Source organism: Danio rerio, chromosome 23 (assembly GCF_052040795.2).
Source record: "Danio rerio strain M-AB ecotype USA chromosome 23, GRCz13ab, whole genome shotgun sequence".
NCBI lineage: Eukaryota > Metazoa > Chordata > Actinopteri > Cypriniformes > Danionidae > Danio > Danio rerio.
The window spans coordinates 46,540,211-46,560,000 of record NC_141043.1 but is presented as its reverse complement, the minus strand read 5'-3'; the positions used below and the strand labels follow the sequence as shown (position 1 = coordinate 46,560,000).

The window sequence follows — 19,790 nt, the reverse complement described above, 5'->3', positions numbered from 1 at the left end:
TGTGCCATTTTGGTGACTGTTGCTTTAAATTCAAATGATATTGTGCTCTTTTCAAAAGAAGGCGGAGCTGCAAACCTCAGATGGTGGGCAGCTGCTTCTGACTCAGGGCTGTTTATGCTAATGAGGGAGAGATCATCACTAATGGGCGGGGTTTTCCCCCCTCTGATGACACGAATAAAGGGAGAATGTTAATCAAAGTGTCTCGGCAGACTGTTTTAATCAAGTGTGATTTAAAAAAACAATACAATTAATAAATGTTTCCCATTAGAGGCCGGTTGTTTTCACACTCTTGCTGCATAATTGTGTTTAAACCCTTTATATAAGTGTTTTGTGCATAATAGGTCCCCTTTAAGGTAGTTTTCAGGTAGTAGATGGTCAAATCCTGTCAAAAACAGCTGCCACTTTTGTCTAGAAATTCATTCATTCATTTTCCTTCGGCTTAGTCTCTATTTCAGAGGTCACCACTGAGGAATGAACCGCCAACTATTCCAGCACATGTTTTACGCAACGAATGCCCTTCCAGCCGCAACCCAGTACTTAGAAAACACTTATACACACTCATTTACACACACGCTCATACACTACAGCCAATTTAGTTTATACAATTCCCCAATAGCACATGTGTTTGGACTGTTAGGGAAACGGGAACACCCGGAGGAAACCAACACAAGGAGAACATGCAAACTCTACACAGAAATGCCAACTGAGCCTTTCTTGCGGTGAGGCGACAGTGCTAACCACTGAGCCACTGTGTCTCCCCTCTTTTGTCCATAAATGTCATATCTAAAACCCTATGAATCGAGACCTGGGAAATGTGTAAACTCTCCAGCCGTCAGCAAACTAACAAATGTCCCTCACTGATCCCAGATAAGAGCAGACCACAGACATAAACACAGACGAAAGCTCAGGAGATCCACATCATGTACAGTCTCTCATACAGACAGCAGGAGCCGTGTATTCTGTAAGTGTGTTTACAGCAACACACAATCAGCAGAAGCACAGTTTGTGGTTTTCAGACAAACATCTGCCGTATAAACACACGGAAGCACTTGAGCTGGTGTTGTAGAAACTCTGAGACCCTCAGAGCTCTACGTGCGGAGTGAGAAATGACTGCTCTCTAGAGCTCCATTAGATAAATAACAGTTAAAGATAGCAGCCATTAAACCAGCCAAACCCACTGCTGGAGTCTGTGTGTGTGTGTGTCAGAGAGAGAGAGAGAGAGAGAGAGAGAGAGAGAGAGAGAGAGTGTGTGCGCGCACTCAACTGATAGAAAGAGTTCAAACACAGATCACGGGAAGGAAGCACTTATTGAAGGCTCTGGACATCAGACACTGTTTAAAGTTCATATGACGCTATTATGTGATCAGGATTTTTAACTATGTACAATTTAACAGGTCATTTTGGCCCCGTTTTCACTGCCAGTTGAATGTGACCCCATTCCGATTTTTTGCTTGTATGTGACACAGATCAGATCTGTTCTATGACCGTGTAAACTAGAGCTGCACGATTCTGGCTAAAATGAGAATCGTGATTTTTTTTGCTTAAAATAAAGATCACGATTTTCTCACGATTCTGTAGATGTAAATTAAAGGTATGGTAAAAACAAACATAAGGCACAACATCGATAATAATATAATGTGTAGGTCTACTGGTTTCTATAAATAGTTCTATTCTACTTGTAATAGTTCTGATGTTGAATTATTATGTTTGAGATATATGCTTGTAATTTGTCATATTAGACAATTTTATTCACTGGTAAAATCAGACATTTGCCATTATCAGATTATATTCAATTATATATAGGCTAGAGAAGTTATACTGACACTGTAAACATTTATTTTCATGCACAACTGTGTGTTCGCTATGAAAGAAAAAACATCAAATGCTTGTCGTAATCATAACTCTAAAATGCGTTATGATCATTTAAATGAGGTGCACACTTTCGGTTTCATTCTGACTGCTAAGTGCTTGTTCATGGTTTGCGCACGGCTCCCAAACGATCACTCCGTGCCACAAACTGAATATTATTTGCAACTGTATTACCTGTTACTCACAACATATGCAGATTCTGTTCACTAAAGTAGACGTGCGCCCTCTCTGTGATAACAGCTCACGGTCAGCAGCTGACGTCACGTGTGATTTCCCGATCGCAAAAACATCATTATGTTAAGACAAAAATGACATTTTTAGGGGAATTATAACTTATAAATACAGTATGCGACTCATTCAACATCATTTGGAGGTGTCAATATCACTGAGCAACGTGTGTGAAACAATGAGAAGACTCGTGCAGCCGCCTTTTCTTCTCTCCTGAACTTGAAAATATGATTGGCAGAATCTAAGAAATGCTGGATTAAGATCGTCTAGGGGGTCGAATCGAGATCGCGATCTTTTAACGATTAATTGTGCAGCTCTAGTGTAAACACGAAAAAAACGCATGTATTTGGATATTCACAGATTGGTTTTAGGCCTCCTTCATATGTGGAAATAAATCAGATATAGATCTGATATGTGACAATGCGACTGTCATGTGAACAGGCAGATCGGATTTAATGATTGATTTCGTTCTGTACATCATTAAACTTGCGACAATGTGGTGCTTCTCCGCAGTTTAATGGCGTAGAAGGAAGAGCGTGTGTGGAGAAGCCGACGCGGTAAACAATATCAGAGGAAACACAGAGGAGGAAAGTGGTCAGTCGCCACATTTATCATCCACCAGACCCGAGATCTCTCTCGTACCCATACATTCCTCTGAATTGTGGAGGACGTCATTAAAGCATATAAACCGTAAGTGCAAGCTGCGATGCGGCCTTTTCCCACCTCCACCTCAAAATTATTTTAAAGTTAGGCGAATTTTATGTTGTAACTTTTGCTTTTTGTCGCTATTAATACACACTGCGGGCGTTACATAGAATATACATTCTTTCCAACACCAGTGCGCAAACAGGCAAAGACTACGGGCTCTATTTTGACGGTCCATGCGCAAAGCGCAAAACGCAGGGCGCAAACGCTTTCAGGGCGTGTCAGAACGCATTTTTGCTAATTTAAGGACGGGAAAATCCGCTTTGCGCTGTGGCACATGGTCTAAAAGGGTTGAGTTTATTTTCTTAATGAGTTATAGATGTGTTTTGAGAATAAACCAATTAGAGTCTCGTCTCCCATTCCCTTTAAGAGCCAGCTGGGTCACGCCATAAGTGCATTTTGAACTAAAGTAAGTTCACTTTCGCTTTTGCTCTCTTGGATAGGGAAACCTTTACGCACAGACATCAATTAGCCTATAAATAATTAATTTCGTTTGTTAAGCGCAAAGATTTGTTTCAAAACTATTTCTAAATTCAGTTCTAATTTCCAGCAAACGAATAAATGAACAATAATGACCAAGTGTGGTCAAAATACTGAGTTATTTCCAAATACACCTGCCATGCCCCATATGGTCTAAAATTTGACAGGTGGACAAATCTAAGCTTGTTTTAATAAATATAAATATGGATATAATAAATAATACTGCTAATAATAATAACATTATACAAAAGCAAATTGAATGAACTGAAAAAGCCTCCCGAGATGAAGAAAGTATGAAGGCAGTGGTTTTTAAATCTTCATGTAGGCTAAAAATTAATATGTTTTGTAATATTTTAATTCTTTATATTTATATCCTATATATATATATCCTTATTATATATATATCCTTAAGATATTATATCTTTTTCATATGTAAAGATATTTGAGTATTGCTCTGCATCTTGTGTGTAGTGTGTAAGCCAGGTGCACTTTGCGCCAGACAATAGACCGACTTTGTTCTGGTCTAAAGATCAGACTGTTTACAGTTTCTCAAAATAGCAACTCGCCAAAAAACGCCTGCTTTTTTAGGCGTGTGGGCGCACATTTGAGCGCAAATGCATTTGCTATTTAAACAGCGTGGCGCAATGCCTCAAAATGACCCTTGCGCCGAGCTCAAAGTAACAAAAGACTATTGCGTCACTCTGCGCCGGGTGTATGATAGGGCCCTACATCTTCAACTGCACACACACACACACACACACACACCAGGGCCATGCCATTACATAAACTGTGTGGGGGTAAATCTGGACTGAACCATTCGCTGCTTATACAACACTTCGCATATTTCGCAGAGCTAAAAACAAGACAATTTCTTCCATCGTGGCTAGTCCCAGATAGCAGGTAGTAATCGGCCCGAGCTTGGCTGGCCCTCTGCGCCTCTGGCTCCGACTTGGCATCGGCGAGTGTTATCCGGGCCGAGTATGGCCCGCAGCTCGCTCGCGCACATGCGTTTGTGATGCAGCTGTAAAGCACTGGCCCGAGTCTGTGTAGAGTCCGGGCCGCTTCTGGCAAGGACTCGGCTTGTTAAACTGATGACAACCGATTAAATTCTTATTTTATCTAGTAATTTGTTAGCTCCACGTTTGATGATAATTTGGGAAAACATCCATGGTACGACAGCAACAAAGTACTAAGAACATTTTGTGTGGATGGTCGCAAAGTTTAGACGCAAACAAAACAATATTATTTATAAATGAATTATACATATCATCATGGCACAGATGCTAGAACCCGCCTTTATGCATGCGCGACATCGTAAGTTGTATGGCAAGTGTAAACACATGAATCGGATATGGGTCACAATTAAAAGAACGTGTAAACAGACAGGCAAACAAATCAGATATAGGCAACAAATCGGAATTGGGCATCATGACCTGACAGTGTAAACGGGGCCTTTGATTATTAGTGTATGACACTGTTTACTAGATAACATTGTACATTGTTTTGCATCCTACCATGTACAACTTGAGCAAAAAGCGTGCACGGGCCTTTATGTTCAGTTCAGACTGCATGATTTTAGCCCTCTTGACTCGCCGACAGGTTTTGAGAAATCGCCAACATATGCCTGAAATCACAGGTGCTCGTGAGTGACTATCACACAGTATGAATTATCAAGGACGCCATCTGAGAGAGTCACCGATGAGTCGCCGATGCCTGTGAGATATTTGGAATGCTAGATATCTGGAGCTGTCTGTGATTCAAATCGAGCCATTTAGAATGAGTTCTGACCGAAAATAACATCAGCGATCGCCTACAGCCAATGAGAGAGCAGCATTCACTAGCGTGGGTATCTGCAGGCCAGCGGGAGGTTGGGGGAGAAGTTTAAAGTGCTCATTTTTAGTTTATTTGGACCCAAGAATTGGAGGAAAACTAGTGTAAATTTGACAGCAGCACACATGTCGGTTTGACGTGTCATCTGAGCTATATCACAACCAGTCGATAAAGAAAAAAAGTTGAGGAGAAATTGCTAATTCCCTTCAAACCCAGGTGTGCAAACGTACATTTTCTGCCCCACCAAAAGCTTTTTTCTCATTATGTAGTCAATAACAAAAAATATACTACTTCACCTCGCGTTTTTTCCATGTCAGTCCTCGCGTGTTTACTTGTGAGATGTAGTTTGGACGAAGTTATCGGCGATTCTTCCTATTGTAAAGTCTTGCAGTGTGAAAGCCCCTGTCGCCGATCCATCTTGCAGTGTAAACAAAGCAGCGACAAAGCGCTAGCCCAGAAAGTCATGCAGTGTGAAAACATCTGTGACAAGACTACTTTGAAAATCACGCCACTCTGCATTAGTGTGCAAGGTTTGTGTAACCATGTTTTAGGATATGAATACAAATTTAACAAACGCAAACAAACAGTTCAATCTTCAATGTGCAAAGCCCTTAAAGTCCACATGAACCGGATGTTGTGACGTACTGTGACACAGTTCCTAGAGAAATAGAATATTAAGTAAACAGTGGGCGTGGCTTGTTTTTTTTACTGTGAGCTGATTGGATGTAGTTAAGTAGGCGTTTCTTTCAGAAAGATGGGGAAAAGGGTTTGGGGAGAGTGATTACAACCTAACAGACTCCTCCTGCTCACCATTTCTGTTTGTTGTCAAAACTGACAGCTGGAGGGGCGTGTTTAAATATGTTAGCCACGCCTAATATCTCAGACAGACCTGGGGTCCGTTCTTCGTAGGTGGATTACTCAGTTAGCTGGATTTGGATATTGACGATTTGACACGATCCAGGATCGTTTCGTTCTTCAAAGCTGATCTGAGAGTTGTTGTCATAGCAACAGTTCTGCTAGCTCAAACCTGGTCGGAAGCAGGTTCAATTCATATAAACAGTATTAGATCGGGTCAGTTCAAGCTAAGATAATACTGAAATGTACCGAATTCTGATATTTTCTTACAGTAGTTGTTATATACACTTGGGAAAATAGTAAATATTTTTAATAATATATATAAAATTATAGTTATTAATAGAATAAATAGTTATATATATATATATATATATATATATATATATATATATATATATATATATATATATATATATATAATCAAACTTATGCAATCTGCACCAACAAAATGAAAGTACAAAGACTGCCACCTAATGGTGCAAAGACAAAACCTATTGATATGAACTTTTTGATTGCTTTAGTACAATTTGTGTATAATAATCGAAATGCACAATATGTGACTTTTTTTGTATAGCAATAAAACATTTATGCAGTCATAAACATGTTTTGATAGTTAATATGACGATGATTTGATGCTTCATAAAAGTTGTAGACGCCTTTACCATATCAAAATGTTTCTGTAAACATCCAGTTATTCTTTACACCAATTAAAAAACCGGCTACTATAATACTACTATAATAAGGAAAATCCGCTCTAACTGTAAAACTAAATAAACTGCTCTTGACACATGAAAGGGCCAAGCATGCAGCCCACAACAAGGTGTAAAGTTACTGTGTATCATATTTAACAATCCGTTTACTGCTCATTTTATGTAATTTAGCTCACATGGATAATTGAATATTAATCAGATGATGTCATTACGCTGCTGTGCCGTCAGCCAATCGTTGCATTGCTGATAATAATTTCGAGGATCGATAGATCTGTCCTTCACAACACACACAGCGATCTCAGATCAGTTCATCCTGACATTCTAATCTGATTCACCAACTTGTTTGAAGAACCAAATTAGCGAGAGATCAGTTATCAAGATTAAAAGATCCAGGATCTGCCAAATCATCTTAGATCATTTAAGCAAGCTATGAAGAACGGACCCCTGATCTGAGAGTTCAACTAAAAACAAACAGGAAATGCATTTTCAGATTTCAATCAAAGAATACAAGGGCAAACCATTTTTTTTATCTTAATGACATGCACAGATCAATTGTTCAGCACAAATCTAGCAATGTGAGCTCACAAAACAACATGGTTCGTTTTGATTTCATTTGTTCCTTAATTCACATCTTAGTATGGAAACAGCTAGTGAGCGATGTGCACTGGTGCGATGAGAATCAGCAGATCTGCGGGTCAGTGCAGTTCGTGTGGGTTTGTCAGAGCTGCCGTGACTGTCCTCGGCCTCGTGACACATCCACATTATATAAGAAAGTGTATTGACAACAGCTAAAGTTAGTTGCGGTGCAACCGGAGAGACCAGACGTCTCATCCGTTTGAGGAAGAGAAACTCTATCACCATTATTACTGTGATGACGTTTAGTCCATTCACATTTGACATTTAGGGTTGAAGTCAGAATTATTAAGCCTCCTGTTTCCCCAATTTCTGTTTATCACAGGGAAGATCGTTTCAACACATTTTAAAGCATAATAGTTTTAATAACTCATTTCTAATAACTGATTTATTTCCTCTTTGCCATGATGACAGCACATAATATATGACCAGATTATTTTAAGACACTTCTATACAGCTTAAAGTGACATTTAAAGGCTTAACTAGGTTAATTAAGGTAAAGTTCGGGTAATTAGGCAAGTTATTGTATAACAGTGGTTTGTTCTGGAGACAATCCAAAACTAATATTGCTTAAGGGGGCTAATAATATTGACCATTTCTTGCGAATCGCTCGTGTTGGAAAAATCTGAACTTCAGCGGACATTTGCTCCACGTTACCCAATCAGGAGCTTTCTCTTGTATGGGGTGTGATTATGACGTAGCGCCTGTTGTTAGTGTCCCAGGGGGAAATCCTCCTGCCGACAGTCAGAAGCACCGCTGAAAGCTTCCATCATCCATCATCCAGGTTAAGTTTCTGTTGGTGTTTATGAACTCACTGGGCTGGGAGCACTTCAGAATGGATCTAGTGGACTCGGACACGACTCCAAACGAATCGACGCTGTTTTTCAGCCTTCATAAAGCACATTAACACAGCTATTCTCTCACTAAAATCCATGTTAGCTATTTAGCAATAAAGCTAGGAAGACATGAGCCCTGCCCGTGATGTGAGTCCATGTCTATTGCTCAGTGAATTTGACGTGTGAAATAAGCAGATTTGTCGTGCAAACGAAGCAAGTAAACTCAAAATATTCACGCTTCTATTTACCCGCGAATATCGCGATTTATCCTCACATGACGCGTCTGGTGTGAACACAGCATACTCTATTGCTCTTTAGACTATCCAAAAGAAATACTGGGCTAATAATATTGACCTTAAAATGGTTTTTAAAAAATGTGGACTAATATACTAATATGCCTACACACACTTCTGTCCAAACAGCTTACAAAAGAGGATTTTCATCACACAGTAGGTCCCCTTTATTATTGATTGAAGCAATTACTTATAACTAAGTTACTTTTTAGACAAAATAATGAGGAAAGTCATTTAACCAGTTAAACTCTGCTGTTATTTTGGGATTTCCGCCTGGATTTTGCCTACCCAAATTTAAAAGCTTCCCAAATCCACATGCAGAGGTGTAAATGCAAAAATTTGGTCTCATTTTAAAGAAAACCCTTTGAATTTTCATAAAACACTACTGAAAGTGTTTAAAATAACTGCATATGTTGTCTCTTGTAATAAACACCTAAAAAAGAGGCGTTTTTTTTTTTTTTTTTTTTTATAAACTCAAATTTGAAAGTGTATCTTTTAGGTTCTGTGTGTGGTCTAGCATGCTGTAATTGATTTTGGTGGTTCCTGCACATGTCTGTAATCATAGGAAAAAAGAAAAATGTCTCTACCATAATCTATGCAAAAGTTATTGTATTACAACTGATGAGAGGTGCTGTACAAGCCAAAGGGATCGATCATTGTTTTCATATTTCACTACTCTTTTGTTTGATCAAACATAATTAACTGTGTTTGGACCACGTCAGACATATAAAAGGATTACTTATGCAAGTCACCTCAAAAACAGGAGAACGGCCCTGAAGCGCACAGCATAAGGTCAGAGATGACAGCTGTCTGTGCTATCTGGGGCTGCTTATTGATCATAAATGTATTGTTTACATTTCTGCGCCATGGAAACACCGCGATTCATTCGGCAACTGTTTGATATGTGAATATAATTCAGTAAAAAGAATGCTTAAACCGTATGAGCACCGGCAAGAGCTTTCATTTAAGCTATAACGTACATGTGTCATATGAAAATGAACCAATGTTCAATACTCAGCTCGGGTATCCAAAATACTGTGTATTTAAGTGTAAATAACTGTTGAACAGCAGAATAAAAACCTAAGTGAGGGATAAGTCCATAAAATATAGATTCTACCGTTTCAAAAGAAACCACTTATGGGGGTCTGGTGCAATGCCAGCCCTTTAAATCTTAAAGCGAAAGTACTGTGTCCGCGGAGTTTAACTGGTTAAATACAATTTGAATTATTAATTACTTTTTAGAATGAACTTTTCCAACATTGGCCACAAATGTAAAAAATTAAGTAAAATCCTGGAGGTCCAGTTAAACAAGCGCCTTCTGAGATCAGAGTTAGCAGGTGCAGACTCACATTCACAGCCAGTGTTTGGATGATAAACGCTGTGATTGGCCTTGATCCGACTGTAATGAGTGCACACATCTGAACTCATAATCCTCAGGGATGTTAATATTACATCCAGTAATGCGGCGCACGATGGGAATGTTGCAGTTATGCGTGTGCCTCCTGCAGGCCTGCGATCGGTAAATTTACCCACACAGAGACGGGTGCTATTTTCACCCACGGCGAGCAGAAGTACTCGTCTGTCAGAGATTATCTAAACGGTTTTACCATATTTTACCCTTCACAACATCCACATGTGTGTTTGTGTTGGGGATTCAGGTGTAAGATCGTTTCATTTTGCACATTCTGACTGGAGAAATTACTTTAACCCCTTAACAACCCCCCCCCCCCCCAACTCTTTGGTGCATGGATTTAAGTTCTGTCTGATTTTAAAATAATCCTAATAATAAACGCTATTTTTTATTGCCCATTTGAAAGTAGCATCTCAACACACTTTATAGATAGACACAAGTTCAAAAAGTTAAATAAGACTTTTTACGCTCATGAAAGTAACACAACAATAAATGCATGTTTATTACATAATATAAATGTATATTACATACAATATGTATTTTGTTTTAGCCTAAAATTGACAGAAAATCAAAGCTAAATATCTCAATAGATTATATTCCAAATTTGAAGTTGATATGTCCAAAAATTAGCTGGTTTAGCTGGAGTACCAGACATGACCACATCCAGTTTCTATTGGTGAACATACAATGGCGCCCCCTTTGTTTTAAGGTGTATAAGTTTTGCACAGCGGATGCCTTTCTAGCTGCAACCCAGTAGTGGGAAACACCCCACCCCCACCATACACACACTCATACACTATGCCCAATTTAGTTAATCAATTCCCCTATAGCACATGTGTTTGGACTGTGGGGGAAAGCAGAGCACCCGGAGGAAACCCACACCAACACGGGGAGAACATGCAAACTCTATACATAAATGCCAACTGAGCCAGCCGGGACTCGAACCAAAGATCTTGCTGTGAGGCAACAGTGCTAACCACTAAGCCACTGTGCCACCTAAAATCAAAATTCGCAATATAATTTATTTTGCTAGCGCACATTTTTATTCTTTAAATTAACTATTAATCAGTGCAAGTTAATCCACTGAATAAAAGTTTGTTTTGGTAATCTTCAATCAAACTCTAAACACTTGTCCGAGTCCACTAGATCCATTCTGATGTGCACACAGTGAGTTCATGAACACCAACAGAAACTTAACCTGGATGATGGAAGCTTCAGCGGGGCTTCTGACTGAGCCGAGCCCAGTTTGATGAACTGTTGTCCGGTGTCTGCAGGAGGATTTCCCCCTAGGACACTAACAACAGGCGCTAGGTCATAATCACACCCCTACAAGAGAAAGCTCCTGACTGGTGCAAATGTCCGCTGAAGTTCAGATTTTTCCAACTCAAGTGATTCGCAAGAAACGGTCAATATTATTAGCCCCCTTAAGCAATATTAGTTTTGGATTGCCTCCAGAACAAACCACTGTTATACAATAACTTGCCTAATTACCCGAACTTGACGTTAATTAACCTAGTTAAGCCTTTAAATGTCACTTTAAGCTGAATACTAGTGTCTTGAAACATATCTAGTAAAATATTATGTGCTGTCATCATGGCAAAGATAAAATAAATCAGCTATTAGAAATGAGTTATTAAAACTGTTATGCTTAGAAATGAGAAGTCTTTTCTGTATTAAACAGAACTTGGGGAAAAACATATAATATTACTGTTTGAGTCACTCCTAGGTAAGTGGCCGGTATTAGATTATGACGGTTTGATAACCTTGGATAAAAATATCACTGATTTCACTAGCCTGATCTCACGAGAAAACGTAAGTATTATTCGTTTTGCAATTTTAATGGCTAATTCGTACGAATTCATACGAGTTCAGTCATACGAAATGGTACGATTTTAAAAAGGAGGCGTGGCACCTAACCCCAACCCTAACCGCAACCGTCATTGGGGGATGAGCATATTGTACGAATTAGATCGTACGAATTCATACGAATTAGCCACAAAATAAAAAAGTTACGAATTGCCGTAAGATTGTGTTGATTTCACTGTATTGCAGGGTTGCCTGGTTTACCGGTACTATGGTAGTATCGCGATACTATGTCGTCAAAATACTGGTGGTGCCACTATAGTTTGTAAACAATAATATCGTCGTTAATGGTTTATCTACAATAGATAACGTTTTATGTAGAAAAGTCAATAAAATGCTCACACATTTGTGTATAAACCATTTTATTTAAATAGTCTGTGGAGCCCTTTAAGGTTGCAAAAGTGTGTAGAATTCGCGGCTTTTATGGTAGCCTATTGCACGTATTCTAACGCTTTAGTTTGAACGCACATCTGAATCGCTTTATTGTTTCCGTCAATATAATTTATAACCGACTGCGACAATCTCTTTAAAAAAACTCACAAAGTGAAATTTTTAATTGTTCATTCATTCATTCATTTTCTTGTTGGCTTAGTCCCTTTATTAATCTGGGGTCGCCACAGTTGAATGAATCACCAACTTATCCAGCACATTTTTACGCAGCAGATGCCCTTCCAGCCACAACCCATCTCTAGGAAACATCCACAAACACTCATTCACACACACTATGGACAATTTAGCCTACCCAATTCACCTGTACCGCATGTCTTTGGACTGTGAGGGAAACCGGAGCACCCAGAGGAAACCCACATGGACGCAGGGAGAACATGCAAACTCCACACAGATACGCCAACTGAGCCGAGGATTGAACCAGTGACCTTCTTGCTGTGAGGCAACAGCACTACCTACTGCGCCACTGCTTCGCCCATTTTGAATTGTTACTATAGTATATTGTAAAATGTACAGGAGGGCTTGTAATTCTGACTTCAACTGTATATGCTTGAGTGCTTACAGGTTAATGCACCTTGAAGACTTCAAGTACACTACAAGTGCCCAATCCATGACAATTGCTGAATTATGTGTACTAAAATAACATCATTTGACATAGCATGCATACTACTCTTGAAAATCCTCACATATAATGTTTACTCCCACAAATACACTTTTTAAAAATAGTGTTGTGCACGCTGCGCAGCATGTAGTGAGGATTCCGATCATAGCTGAGAGCAAAAACACCACCGCTGACTCCAAATGTGTAAAAGAAGCAGATAAGAGCGATCGATGGCCATTATCCCGGACAGAAGCGCTCTCTCTGGGAAAACAACACACTTCGGCGTGTAATGTGCCTTCACTGTGTCATAAACAAACAAGCGTCTTCAGACAAACACACAGCATTTCTGCTTTCCCTGACTGCAGCAAAGCTCAGTAATGAAGCGTCAGTTTGAGCTCTTCAACACTTCTGCTTGCTCTTTCAAAGCAGAATCAGGCTTCGTTCTGAAGTCCGGTAGTTAAAATAATCTGGCCAATCAGAACTGTAAAAAGTGCAAATGTTGAAGGATTTCATAACAGAAAAGATAAAGATCCCCCCCCCCCCCCCCCCCCCCAAAAGTCTCCTTTATTATTCATTTTCCTTCAGCTCTGTCCCTTTATTCATCAGGGGTTACCACATGAACCACCAACTTAACCAGCATATGTTTTATGCCCTTCCAGCTGCAACCAATTACTGGGAAACACTCATACACTCTCATTCATACACTCATAAGCTGCGGTCACACTGGGCTTTTCCTCCCATAGACTTCCATTCATACGCATGTGGATTTCGCAGATTGCTGCGGTGCAAAGTTCAAGCTTGATGAACTCTGACCTGCGATATCACATCACTAGACTGTGTGAGACCAATCGATGATCAAAACATGACAAAAATTTAAAACATTGAGCAATTACTCGCTTTTTTTAATGTCGAATAATCTTGTTTAATCCTGCCTCTTTTCGCAGTGCCGCACGACAGAATTTCGCACTCACAAACTCAAGTGTGACCGCAGCTTTAGACTACGGCCAATTTAGCTCATCAATTCACCTACAGCACATAGCATCATGTGTTTATGGTTTACAAACTGGCTGTGCTGTCAAAGAAGTGAGTTTACGTATGATATACTGTACATATATCCTAGTTTAGGGTTGTTCAGATAGTTAAATATGCTGTGGAAGAACTATGGTTTATCTTTGCATAGTGGTGAATATACACCCGCTGGCCACTTTATTAGGTACACCTGGCCTTCTGCTCGTTAGCGCAAAATTTCTAATCAGCCAATCACATGGCAGCAACTCGACGGATTTAGGCATGTAGACATGGTCAAGATGATCTGCTGCAGTTCAAAGTGCATCAGAATGGGGAAGAAAGGGGATTTAAGTGACTTTGAATGTGGCATGGTTGTTGGTGCCAGAAGGGCAGGTCTGAGTATTTCAGAAACTGCTGATCTGCTGGAATTTTCACGCACAACCATCTCTAGGGTTTACAGAGAATGGTCTAAAAAAGAGGAAATATCTAGTGAGCGGCAGTTCTGTGGGCGCAAATGCCTTGTTGATGCCAGAGGAGAATGGCCAGACTGGTTCCAGCTGATAGAAAGGCAACAGTGACTCAAATAAGCACTCGTTACAGCTGAGGTCTGCAGAAGAGCATCTCTGAACACACAACACGTCCAGCCTTGAGGCAGATGGGCTACAGCAGCAGAAGACCACACCGGGTGCCGCTCCTGTCAGCTAAGAACAGGAAACTGAGGCTACAATTTACACAGGCTCACCAAAACTGGACAATAGTAGATTGGAGAAACGTTGCCTGCTCTGATGAGTCTTCATTTCTGCTGCCACATACGGATGGTCGGGTCAGAATTTGGCATCAACAGCATGAAAGCATGGATTCATTCTGCCTTGTATCAATGGTTCAGGCTTTTGGGGGGTTGGTGTAATGGTGTGGGGGAGATTTTCTTGGCACACTTTGGGCCCATTAGTACCAACTGAGCATCGTGTCAACACCACAGCCTACCTGAGTATTGTTGCTGACCATGTCCATCCCTTTATGACCACAGTGTACTCATCTTCTGATGGCTACTTCCTGCAGGAAATTGCACCATATCATAAAGCGTGAATCATCTCAGACTGGTTTCTTGGACATGACAATGAGTTCACTGTACTCAAATGGCCTCCACAGTCACCAGAGCTCAATCCAATAGAGCACCTTTGGGGATGTGGTGGAACGGGAGATTGGCATCATGGATGTGCAGCCGACAAATCTGCAGCAACTGCGTGATGCTATCATGTCAATATGGAGCAAAATCTCTGAGGAATGTTTCCAGCACTTTGTTGAATCTTAGAAGGATTAACGCAGTTCTGAAGGCAAAAGGAGGTCCAACCCGCTACTAGTAAGTAGTACCTAATAACGATTTGTTTGTTGATTTTACATTGATTTTATGTAAGTCACAATGTATCCTGAACTCTTATTATACAGTTATACTATGTATATTCATACTTTCATTATATTTCAAAAGGTCCCATATAATGAAAATATGACTGCTGCTGATAACGCTGTCTGGCTTTATTCTGTGATAAACTTTATCTCTTAAATATTCTTCTCTGAATAAGTATTTTCAGGAAACTATCAGGATAAAAATGCATGTTATTTTGCCCTAGATGAACCGTGATGCAGACTGCTCATCTCCTGCATACTGAATGCTGTAAACATGTTCACATTATGTTTAATGAGCACCTATAAACCCTTAAACTTTTTCATAAGTCACAGTAGTAGTCCCTTAAGCTACGCGCCAGTAAACATTATGACAACAGGTGAAGCGCGCAGCCAAGAAAAGCGCAGTAAATAATGCTCCTGATCCCGGAGTGACGGAGAAACAGACCGAGCTGATGTTTCTGTCCACCTGTGCTCTTCATGTCACTGTGAGGCTATTTCTGACGCTTCACTACAGGACACTTTTACTGCCCGGCTCCTCCTGTCAGGACCTCACAATCACTGACCCTAATATTTGTGCTCGAATACTGATATCAGCACAGTTAAATTCCACTGTGAATCCCACACAAGTTGTCCCAACACAAATCGATTAAGTTAACTTAATCTTTTTACAAATTTAAGTGGATTGAACATAAAACAATTAAGTTGTCCCAAAAAAAAAACCTCAAGATTTTTGTTGATTCAGCTCATTTTAAATAAGTAGTTTGAACAAGCATACCTGTCAACATTGGGATGTGAAAATTAGGGATATGCTCGCCATAAGGGATACCCCCGACCCCCCAAAAATCCTAAATCTGTTCATCTGGAGCAGTTTTATTGTAAATAAACAGTTAAACGGTCAGTAACATGTTTTAATATTACAAATAAAATACAGTATACATTAGAGCTGCACGATTAATCAAAAAAAGATGGCGCTCTCGATTCTACCCCCCTAGACCAGTGGTTCTCAAACTATTTTCACCAAGTACCACCTCAGAAAAAAAATTGTCTCTCCAAGTACCACCATAATCACCGGTATTAAAATAAAGTAGCATAGTTGGCCAAATTAAGCAGCTACAGCACTGCACAGTTCGAAAATAAAGCAAATTCACAACCCGGGCTCATTGTGTAAACGTAGCCCCGTGGACGTTTCTGCGGACTGCGAGATACATCCTGGGAGGTACGTATTCGAGCGGTTTTTGTTTTCGCGGATCCGCGAAAGACCGCCGTGCGTGCTTTTTCGCATCTCGGGCGCCTCTCAGGAGCACGCGTCATTCGCGCCCGCGCTGTTCTCGCGCGAAAAGCTGCCAAATCGACCTACCCGACCGCCCTCCTCTTCCTCCTCCTCCTTCCCTTAACCCAAGCTACGGTTTGCAAAAGCCGTCCAGAAAAAAAAAAAGGGCAAAAGCCCTCGTCTTCGATTTCGACCGCGTTTTTGGATCCCGCCACAATCTCGCCCTTATTTTTCGGATTCTGTTTTTCATCTTACCTGATTTCTGGAACCGTTGTTCCCTGGACTCGATCCTGGTCGTCGTCCCTGCGGCCGGCTCCTCCTCCTCCGGGGCCTCCGCTCTGCCGACACAACGATGTGAGCTAAGCGGACAAACTGGTTGCATTGGGAAAGCCCTCCACTCGGAGGCGAGCCGTCGGCCGGCGAGCGCGAAGAGGAGGAGCGGAGCGGCGCCACAACGCCCCGCATCGTTCGCTCGAAAAATACTAAACACGGCCGTACGTACCTAAATCGCTGTCTCCAGAAATGTCCGCGGGGCTACGTTTCCAGAATGAGCTTGGGTTGCAAATTCATATTCATTCAACAAAGTTATATTCCATACAAAATATGAATCCAATCAGTCACTTCTTGTCACGTGACTCAACGTGCGGCATTCTGAAAAAATTTGGATGTTTTCATCTGGAGACGCCTGGAATACACAAGCGCATCGTTCTGCAGTACTCATTTTGCTAGCCTGTTAAATTTTAGCACTCAAATGACTGAGATGTAACAAGAGAATACGGTCATTTTTCAAAATAAAAGTTTTTTCTAAATAAATAATCGTTCAGACTCGGATTATAAATAAAACGGAAATAATTAATGACTTTTTTGTGCGACCTGGTACCAATTGATCTATAGACCAGTGACCGTCTGTATCCCAAGGGTTTGAGACCACTGCTCTGGAAGGTATCTGCTCTGCAAACACCACGCACCTCTTTCTCTAGTTCTGCGCCAACTGAATTGATTTTTTAGCAGCTGATTATGCGATACACTAAACATTTTATGCACAGCGCTTTGATCGTAGGCTTTAGAGAACAGCCAATGCTGATCACATTGGTCTTATTGTACAAATTAAATTCATTACTCAGTGATTTCTCCGCGTACCACTAGAAGTAAACACGCATACCACAGTTTGAGAACCACTGCCCTAGACGATTCTAATTCAGCATTTCCACGATTCTGCCAATCATATTTTCAAGTTCAGGAGAGAATGCACATCATTTAAATGAATCCTATCGCATTTTAGAGTTATGATTGCGACAAGCATTTAATATGGTTTTCTTTCATAGCGAAAACACAGTGTTGTGCATACAAATAACTGTCAGTATCAGTGTCAGTATAACTACTCTAGCCTACACTCTCAGAAATAAAGGTACAGGAGCTGGCACTGGGGCAGCATCTTGTCAAAAGATACATATTTTTACCCCAAGAGTACACAGTGGTACCTGAAAGGTGTATATTAGTACCTAAATGTACCTAAAAAGTACCTTTGAGGTAACATAATGGACACTTCAGGTACAAATATGCACCTTTTCAAAAGGTAAAAAAAAAAAACAGTGTCAGTTCAGTTTTTAGAGTTGAAGTTCAGTTTAGTTCAGGTCAGTGTGGCTTAATTTTTACTGCTGTAAGTCCAAACACTGAAGGGCAAATCCATTGATGCGTAGCTCCACAAGTCCCAAACCAAGCAAGCTAGTGGTGACAAAACTTCACCAATAGTGTAGTATTACTATAGTAATTTATAGTAAATGCTGTAGTGTTTTGAACCATACAAATGTATAATACTTTAACTGTACTTTAATATTTACAACAGTGTTAATGAATGCTAAAGCTTAGTATTGCCTATAGTGTACTGATAAACTGTAATAAATACTGTAGTACACTTTAGTTTTTACCACAGTAAACTGATGTGATTTATTCTAGTATTTCAATTCCATTCACGTTTATTTCTCTAGCGCTTTTACAATGCAGATCGTGTCAAAGCAGCTTAACATAGAAGATTTTAGTAACTGAAACTAGGCCCGGATTAAGAATTCAGAGGCCCCTGGGCAAAATGTGTTGTAGGCCTCCTTCTTATTCGTACCCCTATAGTTGAATTAACAAATAAGATTAATATAATATTTTTTACATAAATGATATACAGTACATATATTTCTAGTCGGCGAGGCAGTGGCGCAGTGGGTAGTGCTGTCGCTTCACAGCAAGAAGGTAGCTGGTTCAATCCTCGGCTCAGTTGGCGTTTCTGTGTGGAGTTTGCATGTTCTCCCTGCGTTCGCATGGGTTTTCTCCAGATGCTCCGGTTTCCCCCACAGTCCAAAGACATGCGGTACAGGTGAATTGGGTAGGCTAAATTGTCCGTAGTGTATGATTGTGTGTGTGTGTATGTGTGGATGTTTCCTAGAGATGGGTTGCGGCTGAAAGGGCTTTCCGCTGCGTAAAAACTTGCTGTATAAGTTGGCGGTTCATTCCGCTGTGGCGACCCCAGATTAATAAAGGGACTAAGCCGACAAGAAAATGAATGAATGAATGATATTTCTAGTCGACAAAGATTTAACTTATTTTCCAAGCATTTAAAGCACACTTCGAAAAATATATACTAATACAACTAGTGAAAATTAATGTATTTTATTATACTTAATCAGGTTCACTGAAGCAGTGCTAAAATTTATATTTAAGGGTATTTTTTAATGTATAACTTCTACAAACTTGTAATGCATATGATTTGGATAACACCTCTCAAATCCAATTCTATGAATCTGAGTCCTCCATAATACACACACTGATTCCTACTAGTCTTCCTCGGGATGAAGAGTAGGCAAAATCTGATATGTAATGGGGGAAAAAAGAAAAACATGTTCATCAGACACTGGATTCGAAACGGGTTCTTGATCGATCGCATCAAAAGACAATGTACCCCCCCCCCCTCAGGGGCCCCAAGTGCGCACGGGTCCCTGGGCCTGTGCCCACAATGCCCGTTGGTTAGTCCGGCCCTGACTGAAACTGCGTCAGTTCAGTTTTCAGAGTTGAAGTTTAGTTCAGTTCTGTGTGGTTTAATTTTCCCTGCTGAAAGTTCAAACACTGAAGAGCAAATTCATTGATGCGTAGCTCCACTCAAACCAAGCAAGCCAGTGGCAAGGAACAAAACGTCACCGTTAGTATAGTATTACTATAGTAATTCATAGTAAACGCTATAGCGTTTTTAAACCCTACAAGTGCATAATACTTTATAAATACATTATAATATTTACAACAGTGTTAATGAATGCTAAAGCATAGTATTAACTACAGTGAACTGATAAACCGTTAGAAATATT

General features: G+C 40.2%; 1 protein-coding gene across 4 annotated transcripts in view; it reads right to left on the bottom strand.

Moving 5' to 3' along the window:
• quoa (quattro a) overlaps window positions 1-19,790 on the bottom strand; it is a 74,512-nt gene that overhangs the window by 53,697 nt on the left and 1,025 nt on the right. The window lies entirely within an intron of this gene.